Source organism: Ruditapes philippinarum, unplaced genomic scaffold (genome assembly GCF_026571515.1).
Source record: "Ruditapes philippinarum isolate M1 unplaced genomic scaffold, ASM2657151v2 ctg5244_1_1_1_1, whole genome shotgun sequence".
In the NCBI taxonomy this organism is placed as follows: Eukaryota; Metazoa; Mollusca; class Bivalvia; order Venerida; family Veneridae; genus Ruditapes; species Ruditapes philippinarum.
Genome location: NW_026866343.1, coordinates 111,740 through 130,305, shown reverse-complemented (window position 1 = coordinate 130,305; position 18,566 = coordinate 111,740).

The window sequence follows — 18,566 nt, the reverse complement described above, 5'->3', positions numbered from 1 at the left end:
TTCATAATTTGATATAAGGTGTTTGCCTTTTGGATATTACACTTCAGGTAATGATTAGTTTTGATCATCTTCCGAAGCCGCGAAAGGAGGACGTATTTAAATGCCGACTTGTAGATAATAAGAACGTCATCATTGCCTCAAATATACAAGCAGAAAATAATGGAAGTGCGATTTCTTGTGCCATGCCTTTCATAAAAGGTTTTGTTACCTTTATTTCACGTTTATCAAGTTTTGTTGTTCTTTGGAATTAATTGGTATCATTTTTGTGTCGTCCGCTATAGAATTGCGGTGATATATAAGAATTACTTCTCCGTCGTTTGTCCGTCAGTCCGAACGTCCGTCACAAAGATTGTCCGGACTTCTCCTCAGAGAAACCACTGGTGCAATTTCATCCAAACTTCACAGGAATGATAAATACAACAATTAGTTGTGCATATTGATCAGCATTTTTCGGTTGAATGATTTTTGTCAGGGTCATGGGCCTTTAATAATTTTTATTTTGGGAGTTTGTCCTACACCTCTATTATCATTAATGCTATTTAATGACACTTTAAAAGATTGATAGATCAAATACTTGGGCATATTACATAGGTTTTTCATCTGAATTAATTTTTGCTACGGCCCTTGAATAAAAAGGTGTTTGGCTATGATGTTGTGTCTCCAGCTACACAGAAGCTGATACATGTTAAAACCCAGCCACAACATAAAGAGATTACTTTTTGTGGTCTTTCTGCCTATCCGTCATAGAAGCTTATCCGGACTTCTCAGAATCTAATGGTGCAATTTCATTTAAATGTAAAGGAATAATCAGTACCAAGACTAGTTGTGCAGATCATCGGTATTTTCCGGTTGAATAATTTTTGTCAGGTTTATATCCCGTTAATGATTTTTATTTTTTAAAGTTTTGTCCGGACTACTTCCATTTAACTACTTATGCAATTTCAATGGAACTTTACAGCATTGATCGGTACCTCAAGTATTTGTTCATATTTAACGACTTTTCCGATTTAATGATTTTAGCTTAGTAATGCCCTTTGAAGAAAAACAAAACGCGTTTTGGCTTGTTTATGATTTTTGGTGTCTCCTCCTACACAGTTGCTACAACATGCAATTGGCTATCATCAGGCAACACTTGTGATCAGTGATCGCAGCTGTTTAAAAAGTGCTTAAATCTGTACTAAAAGGCGTTAGTAATATGGCATTTAATACACTTTATACTGCCTCCTCTTAACAAAATAAAAATGAGTTTGTGGTTTCCTTTAATGTTTTGGCTTTGTTGCTTTTATCCAAAACCTTTGATTACAGGTTTAATTAGTTTTAATTAGTTCTGTTAAAGCAAGAGTAACACTTATTTGCTTTTTAAAAGTGCTATATACTGGCATAAAATTTCGTTGAGAACAGCTTGTATGGCATTTGTCAGTTTTTCTTTTTTCCTTTATTGACTGTATGCTGTAGATTCAACATATTTTAATCGAAGCTGTTTATGTTATGTTTATGTTCACAAGTCTTTATTAGCATGTTTTCACGAAAATAACAGATATACAGTCAGGTAATTATCAAAATGTTAATTGTATTACTTGTATCAGATTGGAACACTCATAGGAGGTTGAAAATATAATTGAAAAATATATCAACACGATTGTATTGTGTATATTTTATCATAAGAAGTTACTTACATTTTACAATCCTGCGAAATCTTTCTGTCTACCCTGACATTTTACTCTAAGCTCAGGATTTCATCAAACGCAGTTTAAAATGAGGTATATATAATACTTGAATGCACATAAAAATAATCAGACATGATTTAACAATACAATAAACAAAGATATTAACAACATACATAACAATTTTTGTTTTACAATACTTTCAATTCTATTTCAGAACATGTAGAATTAAAACTTGGGGTTTCAGTAGTCCAGACAACTTTGAATGAGAGTATCCTTATTTTAGAAGCGGTCATTTTATTTTTCGAATGTGTTAAACTGCAAAGGTACTGTTATTATTGTTAGAATTAATTTTAAACATAAAATAAAACATTGTTCCAGGTTTCAGCTCTTTTGTGACGGAATACATTGTCCTTCAGTATAAATTTTTTATTTCAAAACAAATTTTGCATTTATCTCCGCCCGCCTTTAAATAAAAATAAAAATTAGTGTTCTTTTATTTCTCAATGACAAATGATAAACTTTATGATAATATCGGTACGATTACAATGACGGGGTATTAAAGTCACAGAATACGTGTAATAAAAATGCAGTGCGTGTCTTAAAACCTAGTACTTCCAAGTAGTCTAATACCAATATATTCTGGTACAAAAAGATACAGCCCAAAGACCGATACAAAAGTACTCGATGTCTTTACTAAAAAAATCACTTACAGGAGCCCCCACCGATTCAGTCCGAAAGGCCTTAAGAATTGTTCATCTCGGTCTGACAGATGCAAACAAAAGAGGAAAGCGTGGCGTCTGTGAAAGTGTTGAACTCCAAGCGTATAGTTAACATTAAAAAAATAGAGCCATAGCTTCTTTTCATATAATTTTTGATAATTTGCTAAAGCAAGCAGATAAGTTATCTGACCTATGATCCTACGATGCGTATATAGAGAAAATAGGAATCCCTAATACCAAAACGGCAAAATTGAAAATGTTGCAGGCTCGGTCTCCAAATAATAGAAAGCGTTTGTCCTTAACGAGAAAACAATGGGCGGAACAAAATGGAATTTTGAAAGAGGATCAGAGGTTATGCAGCTTGCATATCACAGATAAGACGTCAAAAACAAAGTTAAAAGGCAGGCAACATATCCAAAGGGTGATTCAACATATTCAAGTAGGAATATTGGAACAAACAAAGTAAAAATGGCAAAATTTTGAATTTAGAAACATCTGCAGATGTCTTCATACGGCGGTTATCATGGAACCTTCAATGTGACACTTCCGTGGCATTCCATGAAAAGCGGCGTATGGTCCCCACATAAAAGAAAGCGTCTTCCCTTAAAGGTGAAAACAAAACTATATGTGCGGAACTAAACAAAATGGAATTTTGACAAGGGATCAAAGGTTATGAAACCTGTATATCAAAGATAAGACGTCAAAAGTTGAAAGGCAGGCAACATATCCGAAGTGTGATTCGACATTATTCAAGTAGGAATATTGGAACCACCCAAATCGAAAAAGCCATATAGTTGAAACTAAAAAATACCACAAACACAACAAAAATGTCGTGTTGAACGATCTTAAAGGATCGGAAATATAAAATCTCTTGTGACTTTTAACAGCCTCCAAATAGCACAAAAAACACTGATGTGACGATACAATATCGAAATATAAAACACATCATCATAGAGTTAAGGGTTGCCAAATAGTTTTTTAATTACAATTCAATATTAAAAATTAGTCTGAATTACAATGAACTTAGATAAATATTTGCATACATTTTTATACCGATAGCCCAGTTGAAGAAGTTTGTCAGTACTAAATAGAGTCCTCCACAGGAGTGCACGCTTTAACAAATTGAATTACTTGTGAAATACATACCCCCATATGATGTACCATGAGATATATCTTGATCTAAATGTGAATCGCTAACGATATTATAAGCAAAATCGACTTTTATATCATAAACTGTAGTTATAAAAGTATTATTAATGATAGATAGTTAAAATTAACACTGATATATTTGTTCTTTTAACCTTTACTTTATACATTCAAATAAAAAGCTTACAAACAAAATTGATATTTTTTCTTGTTTGACACTTTATTTACTGCCGGTCATTGTTAGTATTAACTAACTCACCATAAAACGAAAATTAAGCGTGTGATTCTAATTAATAAAACAATAGCCGTAAAGTGTCGACTCCCTTACCTTATTTAAAACAAATGTGTTATATATCGATCAGAACAGAGAGCAATAAAGAGTCACACAAAAACGACAAAATTGTAAATGTTGAAGGCTCGGTGATTGACTTTTTTTTCAAAATCAGAAAACTCTTCGATAAATAACAGAGTAAAATAGCACAGTTTGTAAAACATTATACTATGTGGACAAGTGACGAAGTTTGTATAGCACTCTCTTTCCTGTTAAATAACATTGTCATGTTTCGTTGTACTCGTCGAAATACCTGTATAGTAAATTATCAGATGGAGACGTACCTCACGCAACATCTTACGGTATATATGTATTTCATTTAAGGTAGACCATGGGTAATGCATTATTCAAATAGGCTAGAAATGCATTGAAATTGTGGGGCGTGGGTTCAAATCCTATAAAGGGAAACTTTTTTTCTTTCTTTTTTTTTCTTTTTAACATTATTTATGTATTTCTCAGATCCCTTATGGAAGAAAAAAAGTGTTTGATTTTAATTATATAATTATTGTAGATATTGATTTGCTAAATAATGTCAAATTTAAAAGCAAATATTATACCAGATATTTTCAAAGTACATTAAAATAAAAATTACATTGTAAAAGTATTTCATATTTCGCATGATCAACCAATATACTTATTAGAAAAATAAGACAAACTTTAAAAACGGCCCCTCATTTTGGTAAATTTTAGGGATATTTTGAATAAATAGATAAATACAGAATCCCTAAAGAAAGCCCAACACGGCAAAATTGAAAATGTTGCAGGCTCGGTTTGCTTTTTATATAGGGAAATGGTCAAATTTGTGTTTTAAGTTGGTGGAGAAGGGTAACATTTTTTATACATATTAAAAACATTTTGTTAAGAAACAATCATTATATATTTTATAAATTCTTTATTTCATTTTGAAGATGCAGTGACTGTATAGAAATATCGAACCATCAATGTAGCTGGTGCAATGATGCAGTAAACTGTATGCCACGATATTCGCTGTGTAAAAGCCAGCTTATAGTTGACGTAAGTATCTATACAATGTTTCTATATATCGTAATAATATTGTGTTACTAGTATCGCTTGCATGAATAGATATGAATATTAGTATGGTACTTAGAATACATGTGCTATGAATACAGATTATATGTAATGATATAAAGTGCATATGAAATTTTGCTAAATAAAATGATGTATAAATAGCCCATTATCAGAATTTATATGAAACGGATATGAACTACAGTATAATAGCATGGGAATGCGATATGATTTTAGGACTAATTTTTTTTGTTGGCAATTTTTTTTTTTCAGTTTATGCACTGAAAGAATTTTACATTCGTATCTTTCCTTTCTGAACTCATTAAACTCGTTGATAAAAGTGATTAAATACCCGGCAACGCGTCGTATTTTACCCCTTTAATTTAAATCGTTCAAAAAATTCAATTTAAAAAAAAAATATTGTAAGATCCTATAGTTTAGCATATCTGTACACTATAGAAAACTATAAGGTATGTGAATCAGCCGGATGTCAACGACGTCCTCTACCTTTATTTTCAATACAACACGTTTTCAAATCATTCTCCGTTGTGGTCGATACACTTACAATGACATTTTACATATTTGATGCATGTCAAACGTCTGTTTAAGTTGCGACTTAAAGTAAGTATCTTCCCTCCCTAGATTTTAATCAATTTTACACTCCTTCCCTTTCCCGTCCTTAAGGTCCCTTCCCTTTCTTTCAATTATTTTCGTCTTTGATTACCTTGTGGTTTTTCTTTTTTCCCTATTTTGGTTAATTCATAATGACAAAGCGTCAAAGGTTTGTCCGTGAGTCCTGTCCTTGTAGGTGTCATGCTTGATGCCTTGCTGGTGGTCCTGTATTGGAGGATGCTTCACTTAATGCCACCCTTCCTTGATGACCTTGTTTTTCAAAAGCTTTGATCCCATTTCAAAATTCTATTTTGTTTAGTCGAGTCCTATCTTTTCTGGTTAAGGACTCACGCTTTATTTTACTGGAAGACCATACGCTGCTTACCATGGAAAGGCACATATTTGTCACATTGGTTCTATGATAAACGTCAATTAAACACATCTGCAAATGTTTCAAATTTAAAATGTCACCATTTTCATGTTTAAATGTTGAATTCTGCTTAAGTCAGTACTAGGGAGCATGGACGGTTACTTGCATTTCAAGTAACGTCGAAAACAGGCTCAATCAAATCGACACTGTCATATCTCAAGATTGTCTTTTCGGGCGTTATTAAGAGATTCCGTTTTTTCTCTATTCAATTGTGGAGAGTGGGTAAAGTTCCCAGGATCAAGGTCCGATGAATATGGTGTCTGCGTAGCTCTCTGTGCATCTAGCACATCGACACATCGATCTCTAACTTGTCGTGGCTTTGGTATGACCTGCCGCGGTGTCCTGGTGAAGAATAACATTCTCGATGTTGTTGTACGGGGCTGGTCAATCTTACGCAATGCGTTCATGAGGTCTTAGCGAATTGTCTGAACACAGACTTTAATGTTTTGTGAAGAGCCTGTTGAAACTTAAATACATTCTAGGTTAGCAAGTATATATATGTGTGTGTTTGATTATGGTTAATATTATTTTGTTATGAGAAATAGTAATCTGCATTACCTCTCCGTCCAGGCTTTACCATGGGTACCAATTTTCTCGTGGACGTCATAGCCAATACCTTCTCGTTTGGGGAAATGTTCGACACAATCGACATCCGGTCCTCCTCGTAGTAATACATCATGGTCTCGTCCAATGTGTCGATGAGACGGGACAGAAAAGTGGTGCTGTCGCAACCTTTCAAAGAAATGTCTTAGAAGCTGAGACTAAAACATGTTTCATCTTCTTCCACTGCCTGGGAATCTATTGAGCTTTCACATACGACATTTTCAACTGAGAAGTTAGGATTCGCTGAACACAGGCTTACTGATTATAGTAGATCTACTGATCGACATTTTTCTCACTGTCTTACGCTTGTCACCGTCAATGACGTCTTTATTTAACTTCATCCATTTAACCAAATCCACTATGCAATTAAAAACAATGCTAATTAAGACACCATTGATCTGTCTATGCATTGCATTTTAATGTTTACAAATGTCTGCTGATCTGATGGCGCGATTTTCTCTACGTAAAATTATTTTTAAAAAATATAATTTTTAGCGTTTGAAATCGTCTTTGAAAATATCAAAACTACGTTGCTATAAACAGACAATACGCTTCTGCGCTAAACGAAAACATGTTCGAAAAAGTATTTTTGTATCAAAAACGCAGATAATGATTTAAAGCGTTTTGTTTGGTTGCGCCGAATACGCATACATTGACCTACTTGCACAATTTTAAATAAGTAATATCCATATTATAGCAGCACAAACTATGTGTTGCTTTTGTAGTGAAAATGCAAGCTTATTTATGTTCCCTTTCATAATTTTATGGAATACTAGCATTTTATTGTCTTTTTCTTTTCTAGAAAGAGTTTTGTCCACAGCTGACAGATTCACGTGGGCCACTTTATGTGCATGCCGGTATTTTGACCTCTCTACTCTTTCAAGGAAAACATCTTCCAAAGGTAGAAAAATCTTTAATTAACTTTACTCGTTAGAAAATAGAACAATTAATGACTGTTAAAGAAAGTAAAATCCTTGAAGCATCACAACGAGAAAAACCACTGCCAAACATTGTTACACAATATAAATAGTGCATATTCATCAGGTTTGAGACAAACCATTTATAACCAATTCATTAAGAAATATTATATGTTAATTGTTGTTGTTGTTGTTGTTGTTGTTATATGTCATTTTGGTTTTGGAGTGATATATGTGAATATATTACCTGCTAAGATTTTATATCACCCGAGTCGTTATTTGAAAGTGCTTGTATATCGGAATTTACACCGCGTAAAATCGGACCGTACGCGCATCGCCAAAACGCATGTTGTTTACAACGTGGGGTACCCTTCACACACTTTTTGCGTCAGTCTGTGGTGATACTTCCTTCAGTAATAAATTGTTTCATAGTATATGTGATAATTATAGTTAAAATAAATCTTACAAATCAAAGCTATTAAAGAAGTCGGATGTTAAAGGTATTGAATTAATCTATGTGGATGCAACTAAGATGTTTGGTTGTCAGACAGGAATTAAAACATTTTGAGAGAAAGGTCAAGCGGATGATCTGCGGGCATTTTCTACAGATAGGCAATATGTCTTCTAAACCTTTTCATTATGTCACTCAATTAATAGTTGTCGATACACATGGACATGCTTTCTTTTTTACAGTTTTGTTGCTCTGAATTGTTGTTGGTCTTGATAGCTTGATATATCGTAAAATATCTTGCGATGCATATTATTTTTAAATACATTGTACCAAGGAGCTTTAATTTATAGACCGATCTTGAACATTTTTTGTTGATACATTCTTTATATACTTAAGTAAGGTAAATACTACGTCTAACTTACGTAAGGTTTATACTACTTGATGCCTCCGTTTTCGTGCGTCCAGCATCACTAGCATATAACTAGTTTGTGTTGAAACTTTGAATCATGTAACCCGTGATAATGCTATTTACAGCTTTCACTATACTAACTTGGTCAATAGTTCAGAGGTGTTGTTACACAAAGTAGCCTTCTACTGCCATTTGAGATTGTTTTCGATGCTTGCTATGTGAAGAAATCACAGAGAAATTTGAAATCGATTCCTTAATTATTGCAAAATATTAGATAAAATTGTACCATATTTCTTGCTAGAAAAATTAAGTCTTCGTCATCGTCAATTTATTTTATAATTACCAATTTCCAAAGTGTTTATGATAAATTACTATTCTTAAGCTCGTAATAAGTTATTTAATTTTGATACATTGTACATTTAACTTTTACGCTGGAAATGGAAATTGTTTGTGTGTTGCTATTTTTAGCTCCCTGTCACAAAGTGACTAGGTAAGCTTTTGTGATCACAATTTGTCTGGCGTCCGTCCGGTGTCTGTCCGTAAACTTTCACTTTTAAACGGTATCTCCTCATAAACTGCTAGATTTGTTCAAATAAAAGCCTAAGGGTCGAGTTCGGCCCCTTCCAAGTAATTGATTTCCCTTATATGTATATAGCAAAAACCAAAAAAATAAATCTCTTCTAAAAACACACAGAGCTGAGTTTGTTAATGAAAAGCCCTGGAGTCAAAATGTGCCCGCCTCAGTGGGTCGTTGATTATTCATAAAGTAGAAACTAAAATATCTTCTTTTATTAAACTATAGGGGCTTTAGCTATTTTTTTGCGATTAATTTGTAGGACGAGTTTGTTTACAGAATTTTTCGGATGAAAAACTAGGTCACATGAGCTTTAAATAGAAAACTCTTGTTAACAATCAAGTGTTTGCTGTTTTGATCCATATATCCTGGAAATTGATCAGAAAGGTTGTATAGATGATTTTAAGCTCAAGTTTGAATATGGGTCACCTGGGGTCAGAAACAATGTTACAGCCAAAATATGAAAAGAAACTATATGGGCTACTATGTAAAATAGAGAAAAACAGAATCCCTGAAGAAAGCCCAACACGGCAAAATTGAAATGTTGCAGACTCGGTTTGATTAAACATGTTAAAGTGCAAACTACCGTCCACGCTCCCTAGCACCGGCTTAAGCAGAATTCAACATTTAACATGAACTGGTACAATTTTAATTTTGAAACATCCGGAGATGTGTTCATATGGCCGTTGTCATGGAACCTTCAATGTGACACGTTAGTGCCATTCCAAAAATAAATAAAATGAAATTTTGAAAGGGGATTAGAGGTTATGAAGCGTGCTTATCATAGAAAAGACGTCAAAAACAAATTTAAAAAGCTAGCCACATATCCTAAGGGTGATTCAACAGTATTCAAGTTATGAATACTGGAACCACCCAACAAGAAAAAAGCCGAATAGAAAGAACTAAATTACCACAAGCACAACAATAATGTCGTGCTAAACGATCTTTTAGGATCGGAAATACAACATCTCTGCTTGAATGTACGGGGCGACTTTTTACAGTCTCCACAAGGCATAAACAACGCTGATGTGGCGATAAAATAGAGAAAATAAGAATCCCTAAGGAAAGCCCCCGAGCACCGGCTGAAGCAGAATTCAACATTTAACATGGACTGGTACAATTTTGAAATTTGAAACATCCGCAGATGTGTTCATATGGCGTTTTCATGGAACCTTCAATGTGACACTGTGTCCTAAACGAGAAAATAATGGGCGGAATTAATAAAATGGAATTTTGAAAGGGATCAGAGGTTATGAAGCCTGGATATCACAGAAAAGACGTCAAAAAATAGATAAATACAGAAGACATATTTAAAAAGCAGGCCAAAAACCAAATATTATAGAAATTGGTCAAAAGCTTAAGGTTGGTTTGATTCTTTCTAGCTCAAGTTCGAATACGGGTCACCCGTATTCAAAAACTAGGTCACGTAGCCTCAATATGGTAAAACCTTTCTAACATTCTAGATGCAATATTTTCAGGCCAAATATCCTGAAAAATTGTCAGAAGTTATTTTGATGATTTGTAGCATATGTCTGAATATGGATAATCCGTGGTCAAAAACTAAGTCACACAGCTCAAATATAGAACACTCTAGAAGCTATTGTTTCAGTCCTAATATCCTGAATACTGGTCAAAATGGCTGTTTCATTTCTGGCTCAAGTACGAATATGGGTAACCCAAGGTCAAAAGCTAGGTCACACAGCCCAAATTTGGAAAAACCCTGTTTACATTCTAAAGGTAATATTTTCTGGCAAAATTTCCTGCAAATATGTCATAAAAGATGTTTTGGTGATTTCTAGTTCATGTTTGGCTTTGTGACCAAAGATAGAAAAACCTTAAAATCACCATAGAGGTTACATTTTTAGCCCAAATATCCTTGCAATTGGCCAGAAAGGTTGTTTGTATTATTTCAAGCTCAAGTTCGAATATGGGTCATCTAGGGTAAAAATATAGGTTATGGAAAAACCCTGTATGAGGATTTATCAAAAAGTTCTTGACCGGATGTGCTTCCGGTAGTCAGAGTACCCAACTTATGGTCTTACTTTTTAATATAACCACCCTCTACATCAATGCAATTTACCCAACTTAATTAACTCTTCAAAATAGAACTCTCTATTTTGGTTCTCAAAGAACTCACTGACTGCCTCCATGACACATTCATTGCTTCCAAAACGTCTACCACGAAGCTTGGTTTTCAGTTTCCGAAACAGGTAGCAGTCAGAAGGAACAAAGTCCGGAGAATAGGTCAGTTGCAGCAGCCATCACAACTTGGGATGTGTGAGCTGGAGCATTGTCGTGCAGGAGCAGAGCGCCTCGAGTCAGTTTTCCCATCCTTTTACTCGCGATTATTTGACGTCTCAATCCGTCTGCATAGTATGTACCGTTTATGGTACGACCTTGCTCAAGACAGTCAATCATGATTATCCCCTGACTATCCCAAAAAAATGAAGCTGTCATCTTCCCTGCTGATGGCACCTTTTAAAGTTTCTTCGGAGGGGGTGAGCCAGGGTGCTTCCATTGCATGCTCTTTTTTTAATTCTGGATCGAAGTGATGAACCCATGTTTCATCCTGATTTACGATCCGGTAGATAAAATCAGGTTCATCCTCGAAGCGAGACAGGGTATATCTTGAAATGTCAAGCATGGTCCGTTTTTGGTCGTTTGGGGTCCCATCTAGTGGGAACCTTTGACATGCCATAGACATCAGTCAGAATTGACTGAACTGAACGAAAGCTGATACCTACTTCCCTTGCAATGCTTCGCAGGTCTCGCCTTCTGTCGCACATGACATGATTGGAAATTTCATCGTTAGTGACCTCTTTTGGCCACCCAGGCCGCTCATTATTTTCAATGCTATCCCTGCCCATGTTAAATAATGCAGCCCAATTTTCACAGGAATCCTTTCTAAGTGTATCCATGAAGTCTTCAAGGATTTCCTTGGGGTAGATCTCTTTCGTACAGAGCTACTTAATGACGGCTCTGATTTCAACTTTCTTCATTTGGGCTAAATAACACACCCCTCTACTGATCAAAGTGTGTTTTATAATACATAATCTGGTAAAAACGCGTTTTACTCAGTTCGTAATATTCATTTAGTTATCGGTATCGACGTATCGTGTGTAAATGTCAGTGTACTAGCTAGAAGTATATCGGGCCGAGAACTTTTTTATAATACCTCGTAAACACTATATAGATGTAACAAGAGCCATGTCAACATGACCATCCCCCGCCGAATGTGTTTGTTCATTGGAAGAATGTTTATGTAGTAGAGCAGAATAATTCAATTTTAAAAGGTCTTTTGGAAATGAAAACTGATGGCTGAAGTGATAACAGATTTGAAACGTATGTGAATACTGATGGCTGAAAATAAATAAGGGCAATAACTGTAAAAAAATGCATGTTAGATTATCATTCTTGTGTGCTGCACCCTTCCTCAGTAGAATCTATCCACCTATGAAGTTTCAAGTTGAAACTACAAATAACAAAGGGCAATAACTCAAAAATTATGCAGGGTAGAGTTATCATTCTTATGCACTGCACTCCTCCTCAATGAGATCCAATCACCTATGAAGGGCAATTACTCAAAAATTATGCAGGGTAGAGTTATCATTCTTATGCACTGCACTCCTCCTCAATGAGATCCATTCACCTATGAAGTTTCAAGTTGATATCTCAAATACTTTTTGAGATAAGCTCCGGAACAAAATAGTATGAAAAAGATCAAAGGCAATAACTCGAAAAATTATTATAGCGAGAGTTATCATTCTTGCGCACAGCATTCTTCCTCAATAAGACTCTTATCCACCTATGACATTTCATGTTGGACATCTCAAACACTTTTTGAGTTATGCTACCACTCAGGTTGAAAAATTTAGTATGAAAAAAAAACAAAAGGGTAATAACTAAAAAACTATGAAAAGGGAGTTATTCAATTCTTGTGCACTGGCACACCTCCTGAGTGAGATCTATGTACCTATGCAGTTTCATGTTGATATCTCAAAGGCTTTTTTAGTTATGCTCTGGACAAAAATTAATTTTTTGAAAAAATAACAAAGGGCAATAACTCAAAAAATTATGCAGGGTAGAGTATATCATTCTTGTGCACTGCACTCCTCCTCAATGAGCTCTATCCACCATGAGTTTCAATGATACCTCAAATCACTTTTTGAGATCTGCTCGGACAAAAATGTCGCGTCGGATGACGAAGGACGACGGACGACGGAGACTATTTCTATATCCCCCGCCGTCTTTTCGGCGGGGGATAATAACCCTGACATCCTTAAAATTTGTTAAACTCTGTTTAGTATTTTAAGAAATAACCGAACCAAGGAATTCTTGAGACGCTGTATTATGAGTTAGTGCAAGTTTTCACTCTATGTGCCGAAATAACCATACAGAGAGCCATATTTATGTAAATTTTTCAACACATTGCCTTTATTAAATAATGTAAACAATATGTTTTGATTAATTAGATCTATAACTATTATTTTACTTTATGCCTTATTACTTATCTAAATATCATAATGCTTCTTATTTAGTCGGAAAGCAAGAACTTCTATGCTTGTAAGATGAATTCAACAGCGTTATCAAGAGCATCAACAGTCAACGACTCAATAATATGTAGCATTAATGTAAGCTTACTTGATTTCATTTGAATTCCTGATATATCATGTGACTAGAAATGGCGGCCATTAATATTTTCGTAATTCTTTCGAAATATGAGTTGTTTGTTACTTCCTACCCTTTTGTATGTAAGCGTAATATTTGAATAAAAGAAATCTAAGCATAACAGTATGAAATTTTTAGTTGCAAAGATTATATTCATTTCGTGACGGCGATGTGAATATAGTAAGAGACAGCTTATCAAGGTTGTAACGCTTACAGAGTTCGGAATTGCATTATTCTCGTACTGGTCCAATGAATTTAACAACCGATAAAATGATCTCGAATTTCTTGATTAAATCATGGAAATTTTCACTTATGCTCGGTGTTTCAGCAACTCCTGATAAGGTTCTAGTAGACAGATTATCTCCGTGTCTCATATCGTCAGCCGTTCACCTCCTCTGCAAATTCATGTCACACACATTTGTTAAGATTATCGTTCATTACGACAGCATAACTGAATAGTAGTATGTTTAAAGATTAACATATTTTACAGTTATCTGAAATATAATTCGTGTTTTCAGCATGCCCTTAAACGATTTAACTTATGGCTAAGACTTTCTTGGTAGTGTTGTATCGTATGCATATCTAGGCTTATAATAGAACTAAACAATTTTTGTAGGTACACCATTTGTCGGATAGTCCGCTACATAATGAAACAACTGAAATTTACTATGTTTCTCAAAGGACAGGAACTCCAATATTATTAGATGGATACAAAAATTACGGTAATTTAATACCATTTATTAGAAGAACATTAAGGAAAACTAGTCAAAGCGTCTGCAATTACATTTGTTTTATTTCCTATACCAAAAGTCAATAATAATAACAATAATAAACATTAAATGATGAATCATTGGTGAAGATTGAATTATAATAAGTCAGTAAACGATCTTAGAAATAAAGTTTGTGATATACAAAAGATGGTAGACTGGGCTGCATACCATGCTTTATTTATTGATCGTTACACTGATATATTGTATATCCTACTGGCTTTACGGTTATTTAATTTCTTATTACCAATGCTTAATATGTGAAATGTGGAGACTAAGCTGGCAAATATTGACATGACTGGAAATTGTCTGAACACAAATTCAATCACTGAAAAAATTATTTAACCATATCTGCTGAAAAGCCTGATATTGCATTCCCATTCCACTTAGCCTGCTGAAAGATTCTAAGGCACGAATTTTATAGATTTAAATTAGATAAAAATTAAATGTTAATGAATAATATGAGTCCTAGCAGTGAGAATGAATTATCATAATAATAAGTGTTATTCAGTCATTGTTTGTGCCGTGATGAAAACAACGATTATGGATAACTAAAGACTGAAACTTTGTAAAAGTGCACAAAGATTGTTACAACACTTTAGACGAATTCTTCACTTTCTGCAGACTACTCTTCCACAAAAGATGCAGTTAAACAAACATAACGCATCTGCAATGTGTAAACACGCCGATAGCAGATAACATGTAAAGCCATCTTAGGCTACTCATTGGAGAAGCTTTAAGGGCTCAGACGCTACTGCCGTGGAGGTCGTCCTTTTCTCGCTGCCTGGCTATGTAAATATCTACAAATAGTAAGAATCTTTATACGCCAGATATACCCGAATGAACTTCCGGAGACATAGGCTTATAACGTAGATGACATTTCAAAAACGTTCAGTTCACACAACACAAATTTACGGAGATATTTATGGAGATACTTTGGAGTTGAAAACATTTTAAGACTGCTAGTCAACAGAAATTTTGCTATTTGAAATATGCCGACAAAATAAATAATTCCATAAATATTTTTTTTCGACGAGGCTAGCGGTGTGATTGTTGGTTTGAATGTTACTAAAATGAGCTATTTAGTGGTTAACAAATTACATATGTATCGTTTTGGTGAGACCCATAAGGTGTTAAATGCATACATTCAATGTTTGCTTGACCAACTTTCCACTTGTCAAGCTAAGACCGTTTTAGTTTTGTTTTATTTCTAATAAAGATGGAGGAATATATCCGCCATCTACAGTCATGAGGTCAAGTTCATTAATATTTGGGAAATATACCTCGCATACATAAGAAACTTGAAGCGAAGAGCAAGCGAACAGTGATAAGCGATCATGCAGAAAGTGACTTCCGAAACACTGGAAAGCATTAGAAATTGAGATCAATATTCTAGACTTAAACTAGTCATGACAGAATACACATGAACATTAAGCAACTTCATATTTCCTTACAATCAAATGGTCGACACAGAAGAAAAAACGTTTATTAGTCATTTGTAAAGTGCATAAATCTCAATGTCCCTGCTGCAGTGATAGCCATTCATTTTGCAGTAAACAAATAAAATCGCAAATAAAATTCCTAAGGGTAAAAATATAATCATCACAAGTAAAAATCATGTTTCATCTGCTAAGACAAACACCTGATTGCTTCCTGTCTCTCGACCACCGATGAAGAAGGTGTAAACACAAGCACTATTCCATCTTCTATAGAGTATCATAAGCTTATACCAAGTTTTTTTTTTTGCCTTTTTTATTGACGCATCTAGCTTCTGGTGTCAGTGCAATATCGAACATTCTGTTTTCTGATACACACAGTAGAAAGACCTAATGCTGAAACGTTTGTATTTGATGGAGGAGCTCAACAATGATTTATGACCATTGAAATTGTTAAATTACTACACTAATATAGGCGCTGGTCTGAAGTTTCATCATTGCTGCATTTGAAGCATAACCGAAGAAGATCGGTTATTTTGACACCGCAATAGTTAGCCTTGTAATTAGCGACAAATAGATGTGTCAGTCGTCTATTGCCGTGCCGTCAAGAGACACAATACAAACTACAAGTACCACACATTTGTCATATATACGATATTTAAAGACCTTACAACATAATTAAGTTCCAGTGGCTAAATGACATTTGTCATTTAAATAAAGATTGATCTTTTTGGTCAGACGTGCTCACAAGTTATGATATTTGCTACTATAGACAAGTATATGCATAGCAATGATTCATAAACCAGTGAGTGCATACTACGAAAACCATACAAATGTATTTATGCTAATAGTGTAAGTTTCGAGTTGTATTTAATTCCGGAAACCACGAAGATATTGGCCATTCGTGAATTTAAACAGCGGTCCAGAGCTGCCAACCATGCACTGGTTCCAATGCACAATCTAGCAGATATCGAAGTAGCTGTGGACAAAGTACACGCATTCATCAAAACTGAAAACATTTTATTATTTTATATGTACAAATTTATTGAAATTTGTTTATTGTCATAACTTAGTTATTTACTCTGATGTTTTATTCAGCAGGACAAAAGGAACACATTATGATTAATATTGTCAATTTAATTCAATATTGAATATTGTCCCTGGTTGAATGATTCTTGCGTCAAGGTCAAATATGAAGTTGAATTATATTTTGTCCCCAAAAACTTCTTTCCTTAGGATATTCGTTTACTACAATAATCTTCCTGCCAATGTGTTTGGCTTTTAAGTAAGTAATACGTCAGCGTGTACTCCCGCTTAGGCATATGACTCTGATTGTTTATTATTTAAATAAATATGTAGTTCCAAAAATATGTTTTAAAATAGGTTAAAAACCCCTTTACTGACGTGGTGTCCTATTTTCAAACTCGGCCGGAACACAATTGAATGATCTTACACAGTTTCTCAATATATTTAGTTAACCGGTCTCCACAATTTGTTTCATATGTTGGGCCCAAAGGACTGCCAGTCAATCGGCAAAGCACTAAAACAAAAACACGATTTCTCATTCGTCGACTGGGCTGCACCAAACACTCCAGACAAGTGCGAATAAAAGATCAAAGCTGCTCGATCCAAAATATTCCGTGCACCTACTATACAACAAAAGTAAGTTTCACTTTTCCCCAAACAGTATAAGTTTGAAATCCTGTCAGCTTTGATAATAGTTTAAGTCATTCCTTTCTGGAAATTACATAGATTGTAAATTCAATACATTTTAGCCGTGTTCTTTCTTTTTATATAAATATCAAATTCTCAATTTATAAATATCAGCCATTTTATAGAAACACGATGAACATACAGTACCAATGTATTGTTTTTCTATTTAAGTTATTCAAGGGACGGTTCCTGTAAGGAGGAACAAGAATACTACTTATGGATCCTAAACTCTTGGGCTTCTACTATTTGGACCCAAGTCAGCGTTTGAAATTGCAAAACATCTCTTGCGTATAATAATGTCGATTATGTCACAGTCAAATTGAGGTTCCATAGCGGCATCTCAATCAAATGTTGGAAAGAAGGTGTAAGATATCTGTATATTGTACGACCCACTGAGTTTTCTAAAATTTTCTATCATTTTGTTGCTCTATTTATTAAATTCATTCAACTGTTTGGTATTATCATTTTTCTCTTTTAGCGCAATTGCTCAGTAAAATATTTAATGTTTTCTATAAAACACGTGATAAAAAGTTTCAGTTTTCCGTTAATACTACACGTATTTGTTTCAGAATAATATGCTTAACTGGATCGTCCCAAAACGAGACATCAGAAGCTGTCCTAGTGTCTGTTAATGGAATGATATCCAACTCAGATGTCACGTTTTATTACAGAGTACATATAACATATTTGATAATATTCTGCACAATGTAATTTAAGAACATTCACTTCATTTTTCAAAATGTGTCCAATCATAACGAGAAACATTTATAAATGCACATTTGATTTGTGGGTCGTTTTTCCCATTTAAAGTTTAAACATCAAAAAAGAGTTAAGAGAAACGTTAGGCTCATTGAACATATTGTTTAGAGAGTAGCTTTTGCTTTAGGATTTCATAATATTTGTCGTCATTCATTTCCTAAGCCCATTTTGTAATATAATTGTATACAGATAGCACACCTTTTTAGATCTTAAAGATATACTATGCTCATTTTAAGGTAAAATATTTTTTTATTTCAGCCAATAAAATCCTGAAATCAATGAAATTCTTACTGAATATAACTAATTGTAAGAAGTGAATGCACAACTTATGTGTGAGA